A 15,433-nucleotide genomic window follows, 5' to 3' on the forward strand; every position below is an offset into this window, starting at 1 on the left:
TTTATAGCAATTATTTGAAGGACATTAAATCTGTTATACATGTACTATTACCTGAATTAGTATACTGGTAGCAATCCGGATCTACCTTGACATGGATATCTCGTAATTAACATATTTTAGAGAAAAAAATAAGTTATAAACATTGTTAAGATTAATATCACAGATAATTTCAGTTTAAAAAACAACTACTACAATAATATGAGATGACAAATCATTATCCCTAAATAAATGTCTAAATGGTTATCCGGATATAAAAGTACATGCATCTCTAGTAGTACATTTTAGCTTTAGAATGTTCAGTGGTTGTCGGTTGTGGTGTGTAAGTGTATCTCGTTTCTCGTTTTCTTATATAGATTAGATTGTTGAATAGATGGTACACTAGTACGTTTGAGAGCTTAATGTTGGATATGAGCCAAGACTGCTTGTTAAGGGTCGTTCATGTACTTTGACCTATACAGATTTACGTTGTACAAATTGTGACGTCGATGGGGATTTGTCTCATTGGCAAGTATACCACATCTTCATATATCTATGAACATAATGATATGCTTCGAAGTATTCAAGTATATTTGTGCCCGGTAATGTGTGGGTATGACTACTTAAAAGTGTGTTTTAATGCATTCCAGAAATGCTGTCAAAAGTAGCTTCTTATCTTATATGAAACTTAAACATTTAATACAAGTGTACAATGTACAACATCACTGACCACAAAAATCAAACAATCATACAAATAAATGTGACAATGACGCCGTGAATTATCGGTGATTGTGAATACACAAACACAAATGCCAACATAAACCTTTTTTTTAAATTAAATTTATGTTTTGAGGGTAGTTTGATATATTTGAAAGCAAAACGACTTTTAAACAACAAATTTTTGAAAGCAAAACGTCTTTTAAACAACAAATTGTTGTTTAAAAGTCGTTTTGCTTTCAAATATATTAAAATATCCTCAAAACATAAATTTTGAAGGTGACTGATAAGATAGTTGTACAAATATTAGGTTACATGATTTTCTATAATTTGTTATCAACACCTTGACATGTGGCACCGAAGGATACTTTACTTAAAACTGGACTTGTTGATCTTTGCATGTACATTGTATTGAACATTCATTGAAGTTTGATGTAGTAAGCATCAAATGACTTTTGCATATTCCATAAATGGTCTTTGTCAGTGATCAGAAATTGTCGAGTAAGATATCTAAATGTTTTCTGTTATTTAATAATGTGTTGTCAAGGGTGAAATTGTTGATGGCCTCTGTAGATTTTACTCACAGTTATAAATAGTCGTGACCTTTAGGCATATTGTACATAAATATGTCAACAAATGTTGAAGACAGTTAAGTCTTTTTACGATTCCGAATATGAAGTTATTACATGTTAATAACACTTTCAATTGAATCTAAAATGTAACTATAGATATGGTTCCTACATAAACCTGATACACAAATGTGTTATTTAATCAGTACAGAACTTTAGAAATAAAAAGCAAATTTTAAAATGTCTTTAGATATTTATTAGTTACTTAGAATCATTGCTAACCTTCTTTAGTTGCTATTCGATAAACCATAAAGTTGTTAATATTCATTGTATCCTGTTTATATATAACTACATATTTAGAATACGAATTTTTAAGATCAATTTCGTATGAAAAAGTTTGTAAATATTTTAGATCGTAAACAAGATAGATATATTATGAGGGATCCAAATTCTTTGTAGGTCAATCAAACTTAAGAATATCCAGATACAATATATGCCTTGCTTTTCAGTATTTAATGAAAGCGTGAGTGTAAAAGTACAAATCTGTGTTTTTTGATGTAGACACAAATAATTAGAAATTAAAATTAAAAGTTTTAGGCGACAACACTGACACGTACAAAAGACTCCGTTATTAAATCAAACTATCAGTAATAACATCCACAGTATTTAGCAATTTTATATTAATACGTTTGATAACATTGTTAATCTTATGAAATTGGAGAAACGAATTAAGGGTTATACATATGAATATAGATATTCTTTATGAAAAAAAGAGAAAAAGATAACACGTTATAAAATGTTTGAATAATTATATAGCTTGTATTTGTCCACATATGAATTTGGATTAATCATGGGGATAACGGGTAATAGATTCACTACCTTGTGAAGCTAACATGCCATGTAACTAAAGGCAACATTAATATACCACTGTTCTCTACTAATTATGTTTGTCAAGTAGAAATAGTGAGATATTAGCTTCACATTCGAACATTGTTTTGTATTTGCCATTGGACGTTTTGGACCTGTCAATTAAAAAATAATTTAAATCAGGGTACAACCGTTCAAATTCAAAAACATAAAGAACGCTGACTGCACTTTTTGTTGTTGAAACTCACGACACACAACATATTTTAAAGTACATAATAAACAAAAAGATAAAACATGCTTCACTTATGGACAAAGCGCAGTATGATGACGTTTCTAATCGACCACATTGTCGATGAGATTATAGGTAGACTTTTCAACACATATCGGCATTCTACTTGGAACAAACTGTTCATTTCTCACTGCCGACCTCTTTACAATTTTTATGAATCGGATTTCTTGCAGACATTTGTCAGAAAAGAAAACCTATGAAGTCAGATCATTAAATTTGACATTCAGATATTAATAATTTGTCAAGTCATAATCTAAGGTTGGGTGCAATTGATATATTCTCCAGGAATGGTAATTGTTTAAACAACATACAATGCTTCTTTTATGTTCAACCCTTACTATTTAGTCCATGTTTGTTAATATCCTTTCAATTTGGTTCAATATTGATACATTCCGGCATTGTGATTATTTTTGCTATGGTGATTATTGATGTATGTGTGTACGTAAAGTTTGCCTATATGCTTGTTCTATAGAGCTCTATATGTATTTTTTTTTATGTTTTGACTGCTGTACCCCAATATTTGATATGATATTTGAATAATATGTTTTCAAAGGTTTATCTATTTATCATACTTTTGATTTTACATGCATTTATCATGTTTATAATTATGTTTTTAGATGAATTGAAAACTAATCGTGATAAAAATTGACTGTGTTTTTGCTACACGTTTTGATATTAACATCATTTGAAGTATAACATTATTTTTTAATATAAGACATTACAATTATTTTGGTAAATTTTGAATATCTTGTGCTGTTTAATCCATTGTTCATATTACACTTGACCGGTCTTGGTACTTACACATTCCGTCCTTTTGTGAATGTACTATGATCAGACCTGTTTTATCGTGTTTCAATTGTGATTGTATACTTTGTTTTATAAAGTATCTACGTGGCATTTTGATTTTTGTTTTCTTTTTTCAGACTTCTCCACCGTGGTCAATTTTTCATTTCTCAGTATCTTTTCAGACAGATCTGTTAGGTGTTAATGTGTACAAGTAGGATACAAATTCGAACTCTGAACATAAAAAGAACAACTAATAATTGACTACAATCAATGGTCTCAAACGCTTTGAATAGATAATCCTGCAAATTAACCAAAATACTCAATAATCATGTTATTAGACCTGTTTATATAAAAAAGCCAAATACTAGTGTATTAAAAGATAAATCGTAAAACGGGAGAATCTCTTTGTATGAAAATATGTTTATGTAAACGACAATTTATTTGTATGTGTAAAATTCAATGTTTAACAAGTACAAATTTTTTTTTTAGTAAATTTATGATTGTTTTCTATGCTGCTCATCATTATGTTCATTTCGTGCCAACTTTTGCAGATTTATGGCATATTATGTTAAATATCTCATCTTTTTTATTCTTTTTATTTGTGCATAAATACGCAAAAGTGTTTAATAAGATGTGAAGTGTAAATTATCCACGTTTACAATACATACGACACGAACAAGCATCCAAATCAAACGTTATCTTCTATAATGTAGTTACATTATAAAAGATTTAATGTCCTGCATATGCTATAATATGTTTTCATATGACTGCATAATTTTAATGAATAATAATTCAAGTTTTTTTTTCTGATGATTTAAAAAAATAAAATAAATACAAAACCAATTTCTAGCTAGAACTTGGATGGTAAAGGTTAAATATATCAAATAGTCAATGATAAATGTCAATGATCACTAACATACATTAGTCTGGAGAATAAACGACTTGAAATAGGTAAAATATTAACCAGTAAGTGACACCAATGCATAGAGTACAAACATATTAATATTCTTTTATAGCAATACAAAGAGCCTTTTCATAACACACAATCAAATACGTTTACAGAGTTTAAACTTTGCAAATTACGTTCATTTCAACACATCTTTTATATCTGGAGGAAGTATACATATTGGGTAAGTTATTCAACTTCAATTGTGTCTACCAACGTCATATGAATATAGAAATATTGAAAATGAAGTTAAAGAAATTGCAGTGGTTTGCCAGAAAAATAAATATCGTTATAGTAATATTATGTAGTACTATCTTTTCACTTAGTGTCCATACAAACTAAAGAGGTTGAAAATCTTGTACATGTGTATATCATAATATAATTCGAGGTCTGAATTTGTGTAAGCCTTTAAGTAAACGGGGAAGACTTATATTTTGTATTTTTATTCCAGTAACGGAAAAATACATTCTTTCTCAGCAATAACTGGTTCATCAATGCCTATGAAAATAACTCCAGTTGTGATAACAATACAAAAACGTAATTTGTAAAATCAAGGGAAAATGTATCATATATGTTAAAGTTTAATCCTTAAAATTGAGATTGGAAATGAGGAATGTGTCAAAAAGACACCAATCCAACCAAACGGCAGAAAAGGGCCAAAGATCACCAATAGCAATGCATCTTTTTGTTTCTTTCATGCGCTCTTGCTTGATATTTTTTCAGTCTCCAAATCACTGGTTTCAGAGAAAACCGATTATTAAATACTTAACTTACTACAATGTGTTACTATGTCGTCTTATCCTATTTAAAAAAAAAGCACTGTGTGTAATTATTATCGTGCATATTCTGAATTTGAAGAATTACTTAACAAACATTGATTTCATTAGGTTTATACCCTTAAACACTCGGATTGTCTCGTATAACATGTATAAACAAATATTGTGTTCTTATACATCAATCACAATTTTTCGTTGGTAAACATATGTCTTCGGCTTTTGTATGCAGCAATAACAATGTATTCGACATTTCGACTTCGATTTGGTACGACAATGATTAAGATCTTTCAAACAAATTTGTTAAATATGAATATTTGTATTCACCTTGAAGTTCGTAAATACACGATTCAATTTGTTTTATTTACTTTTTTCGACTTAATAGTCCATACATGAATTTGTTTTACATCTTGTCTTAACAAGACGACCTTGTTAAAACTTCCGCGTTATTTAAGGCACAAAACTAGTCTTTGTTACATTGTAAGCATTAAAAATCTATCATTTGAACTATCATTGTGGTGAAACAAAATATTTTTATCAGCTTTACACAATAGAATATGTATGTAACTCAGTATAACTTTGCTTTGTGGAAAAGAAAAAAAACTCAACCTTATCAGTGACCTGAAATAAGGTCGAAAGACCATACAAATTACGAAGATAAAGCACTCTGACTTTATATTCAGTTTAAGAGCTGTTTTTATTATAACGTCTTCTTCGACAATCCAACTTCCCAATTAAAATTATAATAACTTATTCCTACTTTAAGAGACACTTAAAACATCTTTGTGCACTTTTTTTTTTGGAAGTGTCAATTTTTTTTCAGTCTTCATATCTCTGGTTAAAAGGAAACTGACACATTAACTGCTTCACTTACGACAATACAGAAGTACACATGATACACTATAAATTTTAAAATCAAAAGACCAAGCAAAACGAACCCAAAAACTGGGGTTGATAGCAGGTCCTCAGGAAGATGCTCCACATGAGGTACCCGTCGTATTACTCATACATTGTTACATTTTTTTCTCTCAATATGATGCAGCGATTATATACATTTTGTTTTTAAACATATGTGTTCAATTTATATCATACTTCTTAAAATCTCATGAATTAACAGTGAATATTATAATTTGTTAATGTCATGCTTTTTAAAGGGACCACATAACTAAAACTTCCGCATTTTTAAAGTCACAAACATTTGTTTGTTACATTATCCATGTTTAAAAGGAACACTCTAAAACACAATTGTGGTGAAACCGAATATGTTTATCAGCTTTTAACTTTAAACTTTTAAAAAACTATTCATTTATGTATTACTCTGTTTCATGGGATACTCTGACAATGGAGAATAAGTTTTTTTTAAACACGATATGTCCCTCTTTTAAATTTCAGTTGTATGTCTTATACAATAACTTGTGGTTAAATTGCTGCATCACAACTTTTAATCTTAGGGCTTATGTTTGTTTGAGAACAATACTATCACAATTAAACTCTTAATAGCTACGTAAAAGTCTGTAAAAGAATGAACGCCCGATTCCATGGGACACGCGTTTTGTTATAACAAAAGATAGACGTTACACTCGAATAAAATAAAATTTTGGTTCGATTTAATATATTAATAGAATTAAATTGTGTCTGTTGTCGAAATTATTATGGAAGGTACATTGTAAATGCATTGGTACTCTTATTTTCAAATGTTAATGATCAATTCCGATTCGAAGAAATTCATTGATCAATAACCAAAAAATGAAGAAATATTTGATTATTTTTTCATATCGTATTAGTCATGTTATTATAAAACGTATCTTAGCAATCATTCAGCACTATTTGCAATAAATAAACAAAATTCGGATTTAATTAATTGTTGCTCTTTTTGATACATCAATGTTTTTGTTTAGAAGACAATATTTTCCTAGCTATTGTCTCAGAACATATATGTCCATATGCCATTGTGTCTTTAAACAATGCACAGATGCGACTAAACGTGCTGTTGACATGAATACATCATTCACATTCCTTTAGACACCTTGGGATGATGAACATTTGTTAAAAGTGAACGAATCTGCATGTCTTTTTAACATGACCAATATAATATGAACACTCTATTCTAAATATAGAAACTATGCTATTGAATTAAGAGGGTGTCCATGGAAAAACCAGGCAGTGGATGGCACATGGCATATTTTGTTTTCAAAATTTTTTCATATATTTTATATCACAAATTCATTCTTTCTCAAAGTTAAATTTTATTTTTTTATTAACTGCAACAAATAAAGAGAAAAAAAAATGCATAGAAAGCACTGAAAATTCATTGAAAAGAGGTGATTACTCTTCATTTTGTACATAAATTTGTTGCATTGTTACTGAACTTTAAAATCATTTTCTGAGCCATCCACTGTTGATTCAAAAATATCTTTGACATATATATCCTTTGTATGATATAAAGATTTCATTGGAACCAAAAATTCAGTGGGAGAAAAAATATGTTGTGCCACCCATATCATAGGATTTGCCTAATATGTACTTGGACAGCCTCTTAATTAAATCTATAAAATTTATATACAGCTGGTCTCCGTCAAATTAGAATAATAGATTCATCTTGAGTAAAATAGTTTTTTTGCTTATGTTGATGCGACGTTTTATACGTTAATGGTGAATAATATTTGAGCGTGCAGGCAATGAAATTATATAACATAGCAGATCAACACATGTATGAATAGTGTGGCATGAAATTTGACTTTACTTTGTAGTAATGTTGTGATATATATAGGAAAAAAAAAAAAAAAACAAAAGGAAACAAAAAAAATGTTGTGATATAGTTACCAGTAGTAGAATCAAAAGTTTCTTTTTAAAAACGATTCTTCGGAATATACATTTTCTGTTTCACGGTGGGTATGGTTGTCCTGCGAGAGAACGTTCTGTGCTGGTGATTTGGTCCTGTCAGGTGCTTGTGGGTTTGTTTACATTGTATCACAACGGCAATAAAGCGACTGTTTTGTTGCTTAATTTTTCTCTGATGCGTCATTAGTACCATGCAAAGTATATTACAACAATATTACATTGCAAAAGTCGGGTAAGTTCGTTAAACGGAAGTGTCCTGACGCGGTGCTGGTGATAAGAAAAACGGTCCTATGTCCTGGTTCTGTGCCTTTATATTTTAGTTAAAAGTGGCATATATTCAAGATCATTGATGCTGTACTATTATTGACTAATTAACTGTTGTCTGCTTTCTTGAAATTGACATTGTTGTGAATCTGTTTACAATTATTATGAGAGAAAAAATATCCCTATTTTTTTAATTTTTTTTTTAAATTAACTGTAATCTTATTTATTGGCCTGTTAATGGAAATAAGAAAATATGTTTACGATTTTCGGGATACGATCATTTTGCAAGATCACCAAAATACGTTGTAATTTTTACAATACTTATATAAAGTAGATCATGATGATGTGTATGTTTGTTGTCACTGGACAAATTTCCATAAGAAACCAAAGGAAGTATGTGTTAACAAACATACGTCATCGTACGACCTTCAACAATAACCCATAAAATAAAAATGTAAAAGGTTTTGCATAAAAATGGAGAGGAAAAATATATAGATTTATTTTTTTTTACATAAATAAGGCCGTTAGTTTTCTCGTTTGAATTGTTTTACAGGGTCTTATCGGGGCCTTTTATAGCTGACTATGCGGTATGGGCTTTGCTCATTGTTGAAGGCCGTACGGTGACCTATAGTTGTTAATGTCTGTGTCATTGTGGTCTTTTGTGGATAGTTGTCTCATTTGCAATCATACCGCATCTTCTTTTTTATAAAACAATACAAATCTACACACACAAAAAACTGGCTTAATTTCAACTGGTTATCAACCCGAATCGCTATAAGATTATATATAAGCTCACATGTGTCGAGGGGTTGTGTGAGGTTCATGTATTGTCTTGGCGTCCGCAATTACAAAAAGATCTTTTCTGAAATTACTTGACCAAATGTTACCAAATGATTTTTCAAGAGTGAATCTAGGAAAAACATTATTCATCAACAAACATGACCACTGTCTGTTTAAATGTATTCGAGTTTTTAGTTACAGCCGATTCCATTGAGTATGTAGGCAAAGGTAATATCTTTGGTTAGCTTGCTTGTTAGCTAAACCGTGACTTTTCTGTTCAGCAAGCAAGATAACCAAAGATATTCCCTTTGTCTACACACTCATTGAAATCGGCTTTAATATTGCAATAGTTCAAGCAATTAGGGCAAAACTTACCGAGTAAAAATCAAAAGGCTAATGTCCATCTACCTTGCACATTTCAGAAAATTCAGATCAGATAACGAAACTGGGTCAAGCAACATTTATAAGCAATTTAAGATTTTGACCTCACAGTTTCCATTCACCACAAATATTCTCGTTACAACGAATCATTTTAAATAAAAAAATACCAGTTGCAGCCTTTTGTTTATCTATTAATATATGTATACGGATAAAGTTATGAAACACAGCAGGGTCACCAGGGTGGGGAGTCCATGTCATCTGAAATAAATGCTAAGCATAGATCTAGAAAGCGACAGCTAATCATGACATTAAAAAAACTCTCTTCTTTTCGACTTTTTTCGAACAAATTGACACATAAAATGAATTATATAGTATTGTGGAATTTTTAACTTGTGTTCAATTCATTGGTTACATTTTTTTACTAGGATAACAATCCTGTCAAGTAAGAGCTGGGTAAAATATTTCAGAAAAGATAATGAAAATGTGAAAGTTTCCGTGCGTCAGGTGCAACAGCATACGAACAGCTAACATGCCTCGTCAGGGTGGAAGCTAAAAAGTCAACGAAAATTTGATTTAAAACCTTTATTCGTTCCAACAAAGTTATTGAGATTTTGTTGAGGATTTAACCATCTACGACAACAAGAATTTTTTTTTAGAATTTACAGCTCTTCTATAAATATATGCAAAGCAAACTATTGATCAAATTGCTTGCTATGATTGTTTAGATGTTTTTAAACGACATGTAAGTAGTCTGTTTACTATATACTAGAATTTGTTTGGACAATAAACATTAACTTCAATTCCTGTCAGTTTATATTTGTCAAATCAAATCCCAGTATGTATTGAAACTCCGCCTACCTATTGTTTGAAAACATCCAAGCAAACATAGCAAGCAAGTCAATCAAAGTTTTTTTTTGCATGCTTTTATAGAAGAGCTGTACTAAATAATGCAAAGAAGCGTTTAAGTCTTTCGCCAAAAAAATACTATCAATTTCTTTTTGTCCTATGAAACTTCCGTACCATTCATGATCATTAAATTGAACTATAAAATATTTCTTGGTACCTTCTTAATTCCTTTATAAGTCTTATGTAAATATAATTATGAAAATAACTGTTGTGAGCACAAGATTCACTGCACACTTTTAAAGTTCTGCTTCATCAAATATTAAAATGTGAACTTAAGTTTTGAGACTTTTTTAATCGACACGATTGGGATTTTTGTATATGAGAACATGGTTTATCTATTAGTTGAAAATGCGGCTTTGAACTAGCTTTCAGTACCTGCGAGCATTCGTTGTTCAATAATTTGTGTCTTTGTGTTATTATTTCATGTGATAAATTGTTGTGTTGGTACACCACTGTAACAATGAAGGAGGAAATGAGGAGGGTTGGTTGGGTGGAAATGGGGAGGAGTATGCGGAGCGCTTACAAACATGTCTATGCGGCATGGGCTTTGATCATTGTTGAAGCATCAATGTAAGGGGTATTTAATATCTTAATAACACTATTCTTATTTTAGATACAATATATTGTTATCTTATATTGACGAAAGATGTTGCCCTTTTATATAATTATGTAATACAAGTTACGATCATTTGAAAACACATATTAAACAGCCAAATGGATGCACAAGAGCTAAAATAGGAGTCATAGATCCTATTGACAACAATTATCTGCCCAATTTTATTGATTTTGTAACATTTGTTTCAAATATGACCAACTTCTTATCCAAAATCACCATCACCGTATCAGGACCCACCAGCACAATGACAGGACCCACCAGCACAGTATCAGGACATGAATAAATTGAGAAAATGCTAAATTTTAATAAATTGCAATGTTTTTTCACAAAATAGTTTTGTCGTGTGGCTTGCGGTATAGAAAGCGGACTATATGAGCATTTTTGTTTTATTTTTTCAGTTCTAGATTTTCTGAAAATGAGCATTTTTGTGTTACGCTTACTGAAACAGTGTAGATGGTCAACTTTTTAATGGTTTATATATGAACCCATAAGAAACAAAATTGAAAAATCTCTACTGTTTTCTCCCATTTTTTATGAGTGAAAATGTAAAAAATCATCATTTTCGACTTTGTTTACATTTTTTCATTGATCACCAGCACCTGTCAGGACCGAATCACCAGCACAGAACGTTCTCTCGCGGGACAACCATACCCACCGTGTGTTTTCAATACTTAAAAGATACCAGCAAAAAATTGTTATCAACATAAACGTTCTTGCTCGTTATGCCGATGCATATAGTGACGATTTGTATCTGATTAAACACAGTTTATATATACACATGAGTGGGTTTGAACTAGCTGCAAGTAACTGAGAGTTGTTGGTATGCACAAGTACCCGGTCACGTCCACTATTTTTTGCAGTACATTGTATTTGTATATTTATCCATCTAATGAGTTTGGCCTTTTTTTAAACTGATTTTTATAGTTCGTTCTTATATTGTACTGTTCACCACTGTCGGAGATAAAGGGAGGATTGGGATCCTGCTAACATGTTATACCTCGCCACATTCTGTATGTTTGTGCCTCCCCAAATTCAGGAACCTGTAATTCAGTGGTTGCAGTTTGTTTATTTGTTACATAATGTTTCTCGTTCATTTTTTTTTAAATAAATAAGGCCGTTAGTTTTCTCGTATGAGTTGTTTTACATTGTCTTTCGGGGCCTTTTATGGCTGACTATTTGTTATGGGCTTTGCTCATTGTTGAAGGCCGTACGGTGACCGATTGTAATCTCTGTGTCATTTGGTCTCTTGTGGAGAAGTGTCTCATTGGCAATCATGTCACATCTTCATCTTTTATAAAGTTGTAAAAAACCCTGTTTTAAATGACGTTTGAAGTCATTTGACCAAGGAATTATAATCAAATTTTCTGCTTTACTGATTTTTAATGATGTAGTATATGTCAATGGTTGGCATGGTTGGTATGTTCGCATTCGTTTATTTTTGCCAATCAGCATGATACATTTAAAACTAAAACTGAAAAGAAATAAGTTTAAAGTTTAAAAGCACAGTTTTAAATGACATCAAAAAAGTCAGAGCAATCTGAAAAGTTACTAGGTGGCTGATGTTAATCCGTTATATAATGTTTCCTTAAAATGTTCTGAACTGATCATTATGATTGGCAACAAATTCAATTGCATAAAACTTGCTTTAACATGTTCAAAAATACAAAAACCTAATGGTATTCTTCACGGAAGAGTCTAATATATTGTTCAAGGTGAATTGGGAAGTAAGAAATTGTAAGACAAACATAAAAACCGTAACACATTACAGTAATGATAAGCATTGCCTTGATATATACAAATATTTGTAAAAACTTTGTTGAAGTATCGTTTTTGTAATCTTACAACCAGGTTCTACCCACCGTTTGTTCTTAAAATGTCCTGTACCAAGTCATGAACATGACATTTAATATATTATAGTTCGTTCATTTGTTTGTTACATTTTAGTGTTGTGTTTCTGTTGTGTCGTAGTTCTTCTCTTATTTTTTATGAGTGTCCATCAGTGTTAGTTTGTCACTCGTATTTGGGTTTTTTTCTCAATCGATTTTAGAATTTCGAACAGCGGTATACTGCTGTTGCCTTTATTTACGTATGATGTTTACGTATCAAAAATGATAAATACATTCAAACGTTGTGCATTTTTTAACAGATATTATTGGATCTACTTGAACTGATAACCTAGGGATGTAAAACAACCTTAAAGATCACAACACTGTACTTAACAAGTCTTGGTCTAGTATAGTTCTATCATGGTGAAAATGGTATGTGTGTTCACCTTGATTTTGGTCTACATTATGCATTCAACTTTAGTTGGATCGTGTCCTACGCAATGTAACTGTGGATATGATTCGAATAGCAAACTATCTCTATACTGTAGAGGACTTACGCATGTACCGTTGGACTTTCCAAATGACACGTATATAATGTGAGTTATTGTTTGTTTGAGAAATTAACTACTTTAGTATTTGAATTATTGATGATGTATGCCAAAAGACAAACATATAATTTTAGCTATGAAGGATAACACAAGGTAACTTTTGCTGCAGTATTGAAACATATATGAACCTAATTAAGCTCAACTGAGACACACAGTCAATTTTTTCAAAATATCCAATTCGAGTTAGAGTTAAGGTGGATCGGTAGTAATCGACTGCGCATAATTTCATGCATGAATTACAATGCACACGAAAAGTATGTGTCGTAAATAAGATAGTATTTTGTTTAAATTTTTTGATTGATTAGAAATGTTAAATCATTGTTCTTAAGTCACTTAAAAAATATAATCGTTAGTATATATATGTATTTGTGATTAAAAATTACATTTCACCGAATTTCACCATTTTCCCGCATTTTGTTTTAAGAAATGATACCTATGTTTTTTTATTGCTCATTCAAGCTATAGTTCAGCTTTTTATATTGGAGTTTTGGACCAAGTGTTATAGAAAGTTTTTTTGATATTCCGATAAAAATAGGTAGGTCAACACCTCTATTTTCCCTATCATTTCTATGAAAAATGGTCCCTTTTACATACCTGTTTAAAAGCTAAATTTTGAGTTTGAATGGTCCGTGACCCCCTATTTTTTTACCAATTTGATTCACTTTCTGCAAAGAATAAAATAACAAAAAAAAAACGGCACTTCTGATAGAAACTTCGAATAGGCCCGAGCCACCTTAAACATAAACATGAATTAAATTATTGTATTTGACATGTTGATGACATTATCTAAGTTACTTTATTGTAAGGCACTTTTTCTACTATTCCTATCATTGAAAATATATCAAAGTTTTATTAACAAAGACTACAGGCGTGACACGGAAACCAGTGCCGGTTGTTTTCTTTTTTTTTCTATCAAGTAAACCTTTTTATAAAGCATTTACGATTCTCAAACTAACCGGTTCTTCATCAGTATTGTTAGCATGTTCAAACCAAAAAAATAAAAAGATTTCTAAAGCATAATGTGTTTTTAGTTTAAAATCAAATATCGCGACTACATCGATAAAACATTGAAATAATCTGTCGTGTTTGTTTGGTGCATTGCTTCATGCCAAATTGTTAATGCAGAGATATTAGGAATATATGAAACTATCATACTTAATATTTTTTTACCGATCATTTCTGTATTTTTTCCAAAAAAACTTTAAACAGACGATTCTTCTGTTATCAAAATTATATCCACAAGTATGTGTAAGTCTCTCTTGTACCTCAAGCTTGTTTCCATTGTTTGAACGTAGTCGCTCTTTCAGTAACAATAATACACGTAAAAGGTATTACACATATTGAATCAATATACTAAAAAGAGGTATATTACGATATGAGTACATGCATTACGTAGATCGTACATGCAACAAACTAAATTAATAATACATGTTCATGATGTACTTCTGTTTATTCAAATTCTTCTAATTATTAAGTGTATAGTATATTCTAAATGTAAATGGATATAGGCAATCAAAATCGTTAAATAGTTTGTATGAAACTGTTTGAATCACATGTCTTGTCAATATCAATATGCATCTGATGGTATTCATTAACACATAAATAAAAAAGTTCATTTGATGTATTGTTCTAATAACTGTACTAACACTTCAGTACAATGTAATCATTTTGAAGTCCAATTACTTGCTTTATTTAGAGATATGAATTACAACCAAATCATAACTATAGAAACTGAGGCATTCGTGAATCTGCACAACCTTTATGAAATGTAAGTTTTTATCTATTAGCCATCCTACTTAAAAATCGTTTGTTTATACAAACATGTTTATTTGAAAAATGTAGTTTTATTCTGAATACTGTATATTTAGAAATTATTGCGTGCATTTATTATTGCGATTTTGTCATTTTAGACTAAAATTTGATTTTAATGTTTGCGATAATTTTAGATAAATCCTGTTTGAATCAAAAAACATCAATCATAATGCGGGTTTTAATTATTGCGTTTAAAGTTGATCTTATGATAATAATGCAGTTGAATTGACCAACAAACTTGTATGTTATCGAAGTACCAAATAACCACTTTAATGCACCTGTCCTTACGATCGTTAGTCGTAGTTTATAATCTTACCAATAAATAAAAAAACGTTCTATCAAATGTATTTTAAAATGCAAAATGACATTTCTATACTACATGTATAACTCGGACAGAACCAAAGACTTATTTTGAGATTCGACCTTCAATTTTTGGTTCAAATGATAAAAAAAAATTTAATAAAATATAAAGGGTT

General features: G+C 30.4%; 1 long non-coding RNA gene across 1 annotated transcript; it reads left to right on the forward strand.

Moving 5' to 3' along the window:
• Positions 1-4,305: 4,305 nt before the first annotated feature.
• On the forward strand, positions 4,306-14,913 carry LOC139485839 (uncharacterized). Its single transcript, XR_011655411.1, has 3 exons — positions 4,306-4,334; positions 12,858-13,133; positions 14,842-14,913. It is a non-coding gene; the product is annotated as an uncharacterized lncRNA (long non-coding RNA).
• The last annotated feature ends 520 nt before the right edge of the window (positions 14,914-15,433 follow it).

Source organism: Mytilus edulis, chromosome 8 (assembly GCF_963676685.1).
Source record: "Mytilus edulis chromosome 8, xbMytEdul2.2, whole genome shotgun sequence".
Lineage (NCBI taxonomy): Eukaryota > Metazoa > Mollusca > Bivalvia > Mytilida > Mytilidae > Mytilus > Mytilus edulis.